Raw genomic sequence first — 12,636 nt, forward strand, 5'->3', positions numbered from 1 at the left:
CCGAGAGATGTTTTTACCGTGTTTTCTACTTGAACTAAATTGAGAATCATCCTTACTTGGATATAATTGTTACATTTGGGCTTCTTGCCTATTATTTGAATCCTTCAGGGATTGATATCACTGCTTTCGCATATTTTGCATATCATTTGACCTCGGTCCAAGGTTTTAAATATTGTTTTGCAAACTCAGCCATCTTTCTAAGATTTGAAAACTTAAATGATATTTCTAAATGATATTTCGGGTTGAGAACTACTGTTTTACAAATGCCCAAGGGACTTATGATGATTTCTGGACTGAGCATGGATCGGGTTGCGCGCCGCAGCAGTGTTATATTGATATTGAGGCTGAGAGCCTGGGTGATTATATTGAGATTGATATGAGGCCGAGGGCCTAGATTTGATACCACAAGATGGCTTGATATTGCGCTTGGGCTGTAGGAGCCCCTCCGGAGTCTGCACACACCCCTAGTGAGCGCCGTCGACGATAAATAAATGGATGGCTCGGGTTGCACGCCGCAGTGGGTACTAGAGTGTACCTTCATATGCATTGCATTGCACTCATACATATGTTTTTATCGGTTATACCTGTCTCAGTATTTGGTACTCTGATTTAATTGATTTGTTACTTCACTATTTGTTATTCTAAACTGCCAGTTATAGTTTACTTTGTATTTTTCCATGATTTCTTATTCTCAGCTTTTATTTATGTTTATTACTCACTGGGTTGGAGTACTCACATTACTCCCTGCACCTTGCGTGTAGATCCAGGTACACCACAGGCTAAGTGAGGAATTGTTTAGCTGAGCAGGCAGTATCCGGGAGTATTGATGTAGCTGCATGGCGTTTGCAGCCTTGATCTCTCCCCTCTATCTCTATCTTTTATTTCGTATTTTTCCTAGACAGACTTGTAGTAGGTGGATATTCTGTATTAGAGGCTCATATTTGTGACACCGGATTCTATTGGGCTATGGTGTGGTATTTTAGTTGAATTTCCGCAGATATTATTATTAATTATACACTTGAAAGTGATGACTTAGTAAATTCTCTGTGATATTTATCTATAATCTGAATAAGAATTTGGGATAATGTTGTTGAATGGTGAGGCTTGCCTAGTAGTGTGTTGGGCGCCATCATGACCGGGGTTGGTGTCGTGACAAGTTGGTATCAGAGCCTAGGTTAATTGGTCTCGCGAGTTATGAGTCGGTTTAGTAGAGTCTCGCGGATCGGTACGGAGACGTTTGTATTTATCCTCGAGTGGCTGCAAAACCTTTAGGAAAACTTTACATTCTTGAATTTTTATCGTGCGTCCTTGATTCATCTTGAAAAGAAACTTTTGAAATTCCTTCCACGCGTTCGTATGCGCGCGTGGACGCTCAGTATCAGATGTGCCTCGATGGCTTGTGATTCCCCGATCGAGGGGCGAGGTGTTATCTCTGTGAGTTTATGGTGGGCCAGTCTGGAGGACTTGAGGTTGGATCTTTGCCTATGGCGAGAGCGCCGAGGTACTGATTGTGTGAACAAGTGTTTTTGAACTTATATGTTCGGTAGTGTCCTTGTTAGAGGAAATGATTTATATCATCCAGACTTTCAGTATATCAGCATGTGTTAGTTTATCTTCCGCATTCAGTATGTTATTATGATGACCCGACCCGTCATCTCGTGAGTTACCGCCCCATTTTCCCCATTTCCTATTTCTTTATGCTTCATTATCAGTGTTGGGTGTGAACGAGTTAATTCGGAAAGGTTTTGAAAGGAATTGAGACACTTAGTCTCTTTTAAGAAGGCTTAAGTTGAAAAAGTCAACCAGACGTTGACTTATGAGTTAGAGGGCTTGGATTTGAATTCCGACGGTTCGGTTAGCTCTAGGAGATGATTTGTGACTTAGGAGTGTGATCGGAAGTAATTTTGGAGGTCCGGTGTAGAATTAGGCTTGAATTGGCGAAGTTAGTATTTTGGCGAAATCCGGTTGATAGGTGAGATTTTGATCCGAGAGTCAGAATTGAATTTCAAGAGTTGTTGTAGCTTCGTTATGTCATTTGTGATGTGTTTGCAAAATTTTTGGTCATTCGGACATGGTTTGGTTGGGTTTTTTTGATCGAATGCGTGTTTTGGAAGTTTTAAAAGAACTTAGGATTGAATTCGATGATTTTAGTGTTAGTTGAGGTGTTTTGATGATTGGAGCAAGTTTGGATGATGTTTTAAGACATGTTGGCATACTTCTCTAGAGTCCCGAGGGGCTCGGGTGAGTTTTGGAATGGTTTCGGGTCATTTTTAGGCCAATTTAACTTGCTGGATTTTTGACAGCAAGGTTCGAAAATTTTGATGCGAGGAGCATAATTTGGAAGCTTATATCGCGTAATCTATAAGGAATCGGAAAATGTATAAAACATGAAAGTTGTAGCCCTTGTATTCTAGTTTCCATAAATATAAACTATTTATCATTTAGATATTTGTACAGAAAGTTATGGTCGATTGAATAAGGGCTAGTAAAGCTGTTTTGAAATTTCCCAGAAATTTCTGATGCGAGGAGCCTAATTTGGAAGCTTATATCCCGAAATATATATGGAATTGGAAAATGTATAAAACATAAAAGTTGTAGCCCTTGTATTCTAGTTTCCAGAAATTTAAACCATTTGTCATTCGGACATTTGTACAGAAAGTTATGATCGATTGAATATGGCTAGTAAAGTTGTCTCTGGTGGACTTTTAGTGACAACTTTCAGAGACGAAACTGGACTTTTAGTGACGGGCGGACAGAAACTTAAGGACCAAAAATGCTGATTTATTCATTTTTGTTTTGGGATTTTTGGAGCTCGGTTCTTGGGCGATTTTGAGGTGTTCTTCACGATTTCAACTCAAGTAAGTGTCATATACTCGAAAGTGTTTATATTACATAAATCCATGGTTATTTTCATTGTTTAATTCGGATTTAAATGGAAGAAATCAAGATTTTTGCAAAATCTTCCAAAAATAAAAAATTAAGATTTGGAGGTCGAGTTGTTGTCGGAATTTGATAATTTTGGTATGGTTGAACTCGTATCGGAATGGGTTGTCGGATTTTATAAGTTTCGCCGGATTCTGAGACGCGGGCCCCACGGGCGAATTTTGAGTGCAATTTCGGATTTTTAATGGAAAGTGTAGAATTCCATATGGAATTAATTCCTATAATTTTTATTGATTGAATCGAATTATTGTGGCTAGATTCGAGGCATTCGGAGGTCGATTTGAGAGGAAAAGGTATTGTGGAGTAGTATTTTGCTCGGGTTTTTGCTAATTTTGAGAATTTTGGTATTTTTCGATTGTTTTGATTGGGCTTTGTTCCCTTATCATATTATGACATGTTCGTTCTGATTTTGGATAGATTCGACTCACGTGGAGGCCAATTCGAGGGGCAAAGGCGTCGCGAGCTAAAGAAGTAGTCGGTTCGAGGTGATTAATTGATGTAAATGATGTCCTGAGGGTTTGAAACCCCGGAATATCACATCGTAACGCTATATTGAGGTGACTTGCACGCCGAATAACGGGCGTGGGGTAGAGCACCGTTGGGGATTGTGACTTGGTCCGTCCCGAGAGATGTTTTTACCGTGTTTTCTACTTGAACTAAATTGAGAATCATCCTTACTTGGATATAATTGTTACATTTGGGCTTCTTGCCTATTATTTGAATCCTTCAGGGATTGATATCACTGCTTTCGCATATTTTGCATATCATTTGACCTCGGTCCAAGGTTTTAAATACTGTTTTGCAAACTCAGCCATCTTTCTAAGATTTGAAAACTTAAATGATATTTCTAAATGATATTTCGGGTTGAGAACTACTGTTTTTCAAATGCCCAAGGGACTTATGATGATTTCTGGACTGAGCATGGATCGGGCTGCGCGCCGCAGCAGTGTTATATTGATATTGAGGCTGAGAGCCTGGGTGATTATACTGAGATTGAGGCCGAGGGCCTAGATTTGATGCCACAAGATGGCTTGATATTGCGCTTGGGCTGTAGGAGCCCCTCCGGAGTCTGCACACACCCCTAGTGAGCGCCGTCGACGATAAATAAATGGATGGCTCGGGTTGCACGCCGCAGTGGGTACTAGAGTGTACCTTCATATGCATTGCATTGCACTCATACATATGTTTTTATCGGTTATACCTGTCTCAGTATTTGGTACTCTGATTTAATTGATTTGTTACTTCACTATTTGTTGTTCTAAACTGTCAATTATAGTTTACTTTGTATTTTTCCATGATTTCTTATTCTTAGCCTTTATTTATGTTTATTACTCACTGGGTTGGAGTACTCACATTACTCCCTGCACCTTGCGTGTAGATCCAGGTACACCACAGGCTATATGTTCGGTAGTGTCCTTGTTAGAGGAAATGATGGTTGTGGCTATGTGATGAGTATGTTAGTACTGCGAGGCATATCTATATGATTTGGAAGCGACGAGAAGGGTATACTGAATGATGGAAGAACTAATAGATGCTTGAAGTCCATCGTGATTAAAGCTATAGCCCGAGTTATGGGCGTGTGAAGAATCTTTTCATGTCTCCTAGTTGGGAGTGAAGTAAATTTCATGTTGCGGTATGAGTACAGACTCAGGAAGATCAAGTGACTGCGTAATGCTTATGGCGGTGGAAGGTATACGAAAATGTTATATTGAGGCAAAGCAGGTGGGTTATCTCACGTGAAGTGTGCTAAGCCGGTGTGATCCTCATGTGAATGACAGAAGATCTCATGTGCAAATGAATTGTAAGTGTTGAAGTGTGAAATTTTTGGTTCACTTAAGAGAGTGAGTTTAACTGTTGCGAGATTGCCAAAGAGTTGAAGTACTAAATGAAATGTGTTTACACAAGCTTACAGAGGATTTGAGTTTAACCTCACTAAGGTATTGAGGCAACAATGGAGTATATGCGTTATGAGTATAGTGTGTTGTGATCTATGGCTTCGAGTCAAGTTGGGGAGCTTGATATTGGTTAGCGGATTGTGCGGTTATGTACTATGTTAGTTCCAATTTGATACATGCTGGTGAATCAGTTCTGGTTGTGGAAATTGGGTGGAGAATGGCACGAGTGAAGGAAAATTTTGACAAGATGTCATGAGCTCGGATGAGCAGGAGATAAGTTTCGATGTTTACTGTAAGTTGGTATTGTCTTCAGCGTCACCTAAGATCGGTGTTTTGTAAAAAGGGTTTTGCGTCCTGGTTAATGATTCTTGATCGCTCTTCAGTGTTAGTCCGACCAGTGGTTTGGAGGTACGCTCTAGATATTGTTGTGGTAGGTTGTGGGAGTGTGTCCTACGGGAAGATTATATAAGTGTGGCATGTGATCACTTGATTGATTAAAGATGTAAACCAAGTATGAAGTTTGTGATGGTGTCATTAAATTGAAGATTCATGCTTGGAGGGCACTTGGCTTATTGGGTTGTGAACTGGGAGGATTACTCCGATTATGATGGTTGTTCTTGTGTGTTATGAGAAAAATGGGAGTTATTATGGACCTTTAAAAGGTAATCAGACTAGTTCAGTGTGATCAGAATCAGCTTGCAGTCGGTGGATAGATTTAATGTGAATAATGGCTCTATATCAGGCCAGATGTGTGCATTTTAGTAACGCGGTCCTCATGGAGGAGTAATTAGGTTGATGTTTCGTTGTCAGATATTTCGCGTAGTAATGCATTGCGCCGTGTGAGCTGTGAGACGGCTTGATAAATTGCTATGTGTTGAGAATCCGCGTAGGAATGACGTTATATGAGCATCTTGGCTCTTGAAATTCAGACTGTACATCGCACCTCAGTTGTGCTTGAGTTTTGTATCTTATAACGCTATATGTCCCTCAGAGATATTATTATGCACTTAGCATGCTTACGACCGATACTCGGTATTTTGTTGTACTGAGCAAATTTGGCTCGATGTGCATCTCCTTATGTGAGATCTATGTGTGGATCGGGTGGCACGCCGCCATGGGTATGTTATCTGGATCGGTTTGCACGCCACAACAGTGTGATGTTGAATATAGTTTTCTATATGCTATTTTGTATGCCTTGCTTCTTGTTTTCTAAGGAAAGTTTGTATTAGTGTGTGGGATTGGTAATTCCTTCCAGAGTTTGTTTTCTTTTTTTGTATCGCGTTCGAATTGGTAGCCTATTGGCATATTAGGGCATCATATGCGGCTTTCGATTATGTCTGGGGTGGCCTGAGCAATTCGTAATGGGTGAGACAAGATCATTGAATTCGAGATCAGTGCAATCTGAGTATATGAAGTAAATTAAGGGGATAAGACCATTTTTGGTTCATAATGAGGTGATATTTCTTGCCAGAAGTATAGACCCAATGAATTGTTGATTCGGCGGTATTATGAATTTATACAGATCTCATCCGTCGTATCGGTATTGTATGAATTTGAATAAGACCTATGTATGTCATGCAGAGCATGGGATGTGTAATGATTTTTCTTCTAGATGGGATCAATGGAAGTTCTGGACTAGTTGAGTACGTAAACGTTCATGGTTCGGAAATGAGGTGAAGTCCTCATGTTACCTTAGGATGGTATGGTATATGCGATATGTTGTGAAGGGTTGAGATTTGCATGTGTAAGGTTACAGTTCAGTTCTGAATGGAAATTCATAACATTCTTAGGCGGTACGGGCAGCTTTAGGTGATTAGAGAAATGAGCTTCAGATGATTAGGGTGAATGATCTTCAGATGATTAAGGAAATGGTATTGCTAATTGGAAGTGATTTGATGAGAGTATATGTCTCAGAAAAAGGTAATGTGATTAAATTGATGACACTTTAATAGTATTGCAGCACTTTAAGGCTGGATCGACTGTTGATATTCGAGTTGTTTGTATGGCACATGGAAATTTTAGAGTATTTATCGTGGAATGATTGGGTATCAAAGGTGTGCATGTATTTGCACGGTGGAAACTGGAATCAGGTATGATGATTTGTGTGCCATATGGAGTTGGAGACTGGGAGTTCTCATGTACAGGCTAGGTTGTGGTGGTGGATCGTGTGTATTCGGCACCGTTTAGTGGCAATCGGGATTCATAGGCTCGAGTGGATCTTTGTTTGCTGGTATGTCAGATTTTGGATGTGATGTCGGAATTCAAACTGGTTGTCTTAGTATTGAGTGATTCTGAACTATTGCGCTACGGGCAATACCGAAAATGCCACGGGTTGAGTGATGAAGTGCATTGGATTATGTTCTAGTATAGTGGTTTATATTTCAAAGGACCAGCAGACGGTTGGGAAGGATTTCTTTCTTAATTGGGCATTCTTGATGGATGTTAGTGCAAAGGTTGCTATCATTAATTCAGTTCCGGTGTTGGGGGACTTTTCATATGAGTTTCATATGGCTAGGCATGTCGTCGGGCAAGGTTGTTGATTTCGGTATTAATTTGGTGCCGGGTGCCGGGTCGTCTGGCTCCAATAGGAGTTGTAGTAGTGGAAGTCGAGCAGGATGAGTAATTGGGTGTTGTTCGGTGGATAACGTACCGGTTATGTTCTATCAGGTTTGCGTGGTGTGTGTTATTTGTTTCACCATGGGTGTAATGATTTGCTTTGGCTCCAGACATCAATTGAGCATAGTTGTCGATTTCAAGCATAGTGACTTGAGGTGTTTCCTGTGGAGTAGTATTTGGATAGGAACGCGCGTTGCAGCAAAGCTATGTGGAAACATGACATTGCGGGTCAAATTTGTGTGTCCTATTTCTATGATGTGAGACAGGGTCTCAGCCTTGTGTTGTGGCAGTACTGGTGAGTTTTAGGTACAGCTCTCTCAGTTGAGTCATTTTCATGATTTGAGTATGTTCGGACCGTTTCTTATTGGTGCACGTATTATGCAAGTTGTGGCTTAGGCATGTATTGATGTGTCATGTCACCTGAGTAGTGTGTTTGATCAGAAGAGATCGTTCAAATCATTAATGAATGCGAACGGATTCGATTTCAATATATGTGATGGGTAAATATTGAGGTTCAGTTCAAAATTTGCTATGGTAATTACCATGAGAGAAATGACTTCATGAATGGTTGACATAGGAAATGGTTATGATTTATTGCGTGTTTCCTTTATCATTGGCAGTATGTGAAAGTGTTGGAATGAGGCTTTAGTTGTTAAGAGGTTTCCTATTGATATTCGATTATTATGTGCAACTACTATGAATAAAAATTATCGTTTTGAGTGTTTGAGTTATGTGGTATATCAGATAATTGCACCTGATGTTTCAGGTATGGGTTATTACAGCTGGTTCGGGCTTATTCTGAGTATGGATGTGAAGTTCTAATCTTGTGTATGATTTCGGAAGGTGCAGTGTGGTTCTATGGTCTATGGACTAGATGGATTGTGAAATTTCAGCTATATTATGGTATCGGACCTATGCGAGATAGGGTAGTGTGGGATCACCCTCGGGTATATTCTTGGTAAAGTCGTTCAGCTATTGGTTGGCTTCTAGGACAACTCTGGTACGCTCGATGATGAGCGTTTGTTTAAGTTGGGGAGGATGTGACGACCCGACCCGTCGTCTCGTGAGTTACCGCCCCGTTTTCCCCCATTTCTTATTTCTTTATGCTTCATTATCAGTGTTGGGTGTGAACGAGTTGATTCGGAAAGGTTTTGAAAGGAATTGAGACACTTAGTCTCTTTTAAGAAGACTTAAGTTGAAAAAGTCAACCGGACATTAACTTATGAGTTAGAGGGCTCGGATGTGAATTCCAATGGTTCGATTAGCTCCGGGAGTTGATTTGTGACTTAGGAGTATGATCGGAAGTAATTTTGGAGGTCCGGTGTAGAATTAGGCTTGAATTGGCGAAGTTAGTATTTTGGCGAATTCCGGTTGATAGGTGAGATTTTGATCTGAGGGTCGGAATGGAATTCCGAGAGTTGCTGTAGCTTCGTTATGTCATTTGTGATGTGTGTGCAAAATTTCAGGTCATTCGGACATGGTTTGGTTGGGTTTTTGATCGAATGCGTGTTTTGGAAGTTTTAAAAGAACTTAGGCTTGAATTCGATGTAATTCGATGATTTTTGTGTTAGTTGAGGTGTTTTGATGATTGGAGCAAGTTTGGATGATGTTTTAAGACATGTTGGCATACATGGTTAGAGTTCCGAGGGGCTCGGGTGAGTTTCAGAATGGTTTCGGGCCATTTTTAGGCCAATTTAACTTGCTGGATTTTTTACAGCAAGGTTCGAAAATTTTGATGCGAGAAGCATAATATGGAAGCTTATATCTCGTAATCTATAAGGAATCGGAAAATGTATAAAACATTAAAGTTGTAGCCCTTGTATTCTAGTTTCCCAAAATATAAACCATTTGTCATTTGGATATTTGTACAGAAAGTTATAATCGATTGAATAAGGGATAGTAAAGCTGTTTTGAAATTTTCCAGAAATTTCTGATGCGGGGAGGCTAATGTGGAAGCTTATATCTCGAAATATATATGGAATCGGAAAATGTATAAAACATGAAAGTTGTAGCCCTTGTATTCTAGTGTCCAGAAATTTAAACCATTTGTCATTCGGACATTTGTACAGAAAGTTAGGATCGATTGAATATAGATGGTAAAGCTGTCTCTGATGGACTTTTAGTGACGACTTTTAGTGACGAAACTGGACTTTTAGTGACGGGCGGACAGAAACTTAAGGACCAAAAATGCTGATTTCTTCATTTTCGTTTCGGGATTTTTGGAGCTCGGTTCTTGGGCGATTTTGAGGTGTTCTTCACGATTTCAACTCAAGTAAGTGTTCTATACTCGAAAGTGTTTATATTACATAAATCCATGATTATTTCATCGTTTAATTCGGATTTAAATGGAAGAAATCAAGATTTTTGCAAAATCTTCCAAAAATGAAAATTTAAGATTTGGAGGTCGAGTTGTTGTCGGAATTTTATAATTTTGGTATGGTTGAACTCGTATCGGAATGGGTTGTCTGATTTTATAAGTTTCACCGGATTCCGAGACGCGGGCCCCACGGGCGAATTTTGAGTGCAATTTCGGATTTTTAATGGAAAGTGTAGAATTCCATATGGAATTAATTCCTATAATTTTTATTGATTGAATCGAATTATTGTGGCTAGATTCGAGGCATTCGGAGGTCGATTTGAGAGGAAAAGGCATTGTGGAGTAGTATTTTGCTCGGGTTTTTGCTAATTTCGAGAATTTTGGTATTTTTTCGATTGTTTTGATTGGGCTTTGTTCCCTTATCATATTATGACATATTCGTTCTGATTTTGGATAGATTCGACGCACGTTGAGGCTAATTCGAGGGGCAGAGGCGTCGCGAGCTAAAGAAGTAGCCGGTTCGAGGTGATTAATTGATGTAAATGATGTCCTGAGGGTTTGAAACCCCGGTTCACATCGTAACGCTATATTGAGGTAACTTGCACGCCGAATAACGGGCGTGGGGTAGAGCACCGTTGGGGATTGTGACTTGGTCCGTCCCGAGAGATGTTTTTACCGTGTTTTCTACTTGAACTAAATTGAGAATCATCCTTACTTGGATATAATTGTTACATTTGGGCTTCTTGCCAATTATTTGAATCCTTCAGGGATTGATATCACTTCTTTCGCATATTTTGCATATCATTTGACCTCGGTCCAAGGTTTTAAATACTGTTTTGCAAACTCAACCATCTTTCTAAGATTTGAAAACTTAAATGATATTTCTAAATGATATTTCGGGTTGAGAACTACTGTTTTACAAATGCCCAAGGGGCTTATGATGATTTCTGGACTGAGTCTGGATCGGGCTGCGCGCCGCAACAATGTTATATTGATATTGAGGCTGAGAGCCTGGTTGATTACATTGATATTGAGGCCGAGAGCCTGGGTGATTATACTGAGATTGATATGAGGCCGAGGGCCTAGATTTGATGCCACAAGATGGCTTGATATTGCGCTTGGGCTGTAGGAGCCCCTCCGGAGTCTGCACACACCCCTAGTGAGCGCCGTCGACGATAAATAAATGGATGGCTCGGGTTGCACGCCGCAGTGGGTACTAGAGTGTACCTTCATATGCATTGCATTGCACTCATACATATGTTTTTATCGGTTATACCTGTCTCAGTATTTGGTACTCTGATTTAATTGATTTGTTACTTCACTATTTGTTGTTCTAAACTGCCAGTTATAGTTTACTTTGTATTTTTCCATGATTTCTTATTCTCAGCCTTTATTTATGTTTATTACTCACTGGGTTGGAGTACTCACATTACTCCCTGCACCTTGCGTGTAGATCCAGGTACACCACAGGCTAAGTGAGGAATTGTTTAGCTGAGCAGGCAGTATCTGGGAGTATTGAGGTAGCTGCATGGCGTTTGCAGCCTTGATCTCTCCCCTCTATCTCTATCTTTTATTCCGTATTTTTCCTAGACAGACTTGTAGTAGGTGGATATTCTGTATTAGAGGCTCATATTTGTGACACCGGATTCTATTGGGCTATGGTGTGGTATTTTAGTTGAATTTCCGCAGATATTATTATTAATTATACACTTGAAAGTGATGACGTAGTAAATTCTCTGTGATATTTATCTATAATCTGAATAAAAATTTGGGATAATGTTGTTGAATGGTCGGGCTTGCCTAGAAGTGTGTTGGGCGCCTTCATGATCGGGGTTGGAGTCGTAACAGTTATGATACCACATGTTGATTCAGCCAGCCAGTTGGTTCGCTCGGTCACATGTAGTCAGGCACCGAGTATCGTGTTATGTCCAGGCCCAGGTTCGGGGCGTGACATAGATAATCTTCTACCGGGGGTAATGTTTATCCTTAACGGAGTATCGAAAGGATAAGCTTATTATACCTGATATAGATAATCTTTTACCGGGGGTAATGTTTATCCATAACCAGGTACCGAAGTGATAAGCTTTTTCAGGAGGCTTATTTCCAATAGAGTACTAAATAGGTAAACATATTTACGGCGGTGTCCCATATGGATAAGCTTCTCCAGGAAGTTTATTTACAACGGAGTACTAAATAAACATCTATAATATAATATATTTATAACAGAAAGACTTTTAAAATTTTATTCAATTATTTATTAGAAAAGGATAATTTTGAAAATAAATCATTAATACCTCAATTACGTTTTAAATAAATTACTTATTTTGGACCTGTTGAAGAGTGAGAGTTGTTAGTTAAGAAGTTAGTACTTAGTTAGTTAGTAGTGACAGCTGTTAAGTTAAAGAAGCCGTTAGTGTTTAGTTGTATATATTAGCCATACATTGCATTTGTAGCTGAATTAATTCAATGAGAAAGCAGATGTCACGACCCGGATTTTCCATCATCGGGAGTCGTGATGGCACCTATTAGTGAAAGCTAGGCAAGCCAATTATTCCAATTATTTAACCCTTTTCATTTTTAATCCCTTAACAATTGTGAGTTAACATTTTATAAACAACAGAAATAAAAAAGCGAAAGAATGAAATGTAACAATTTAAAATAATACCGATACAAATACATAAATATAAGCTACCCAGAACTGGTGTCACAATCTCACAGACAATCTAAGAATACTACAAATAGGGTCTGAATAAAATAGATACATGTTTGTCTCTGAAATAGTAAAGAACAGAAGAAAAACTAGATAGGAAGGGGACGCCAAGGCCTACGGACGCCTGTAGGACTACCTCGGGTCGCCTGATGGAC

Source organism: Nicotiana tabacum, chromosome 7 (genome assembly GCF_000715075.1).
Source record: "Nicotiana tabacum cultivar K326 chromosome 7, ASM71507v2, whole genome shotgun sequence".
Classification (NCBI taxonomy): Eukaryota; Viridiplantae; Streptophyta; class Magnoliopsida; order Solanales; family Solanaceae; genus Nicotiana; species Nicotiana tabacum.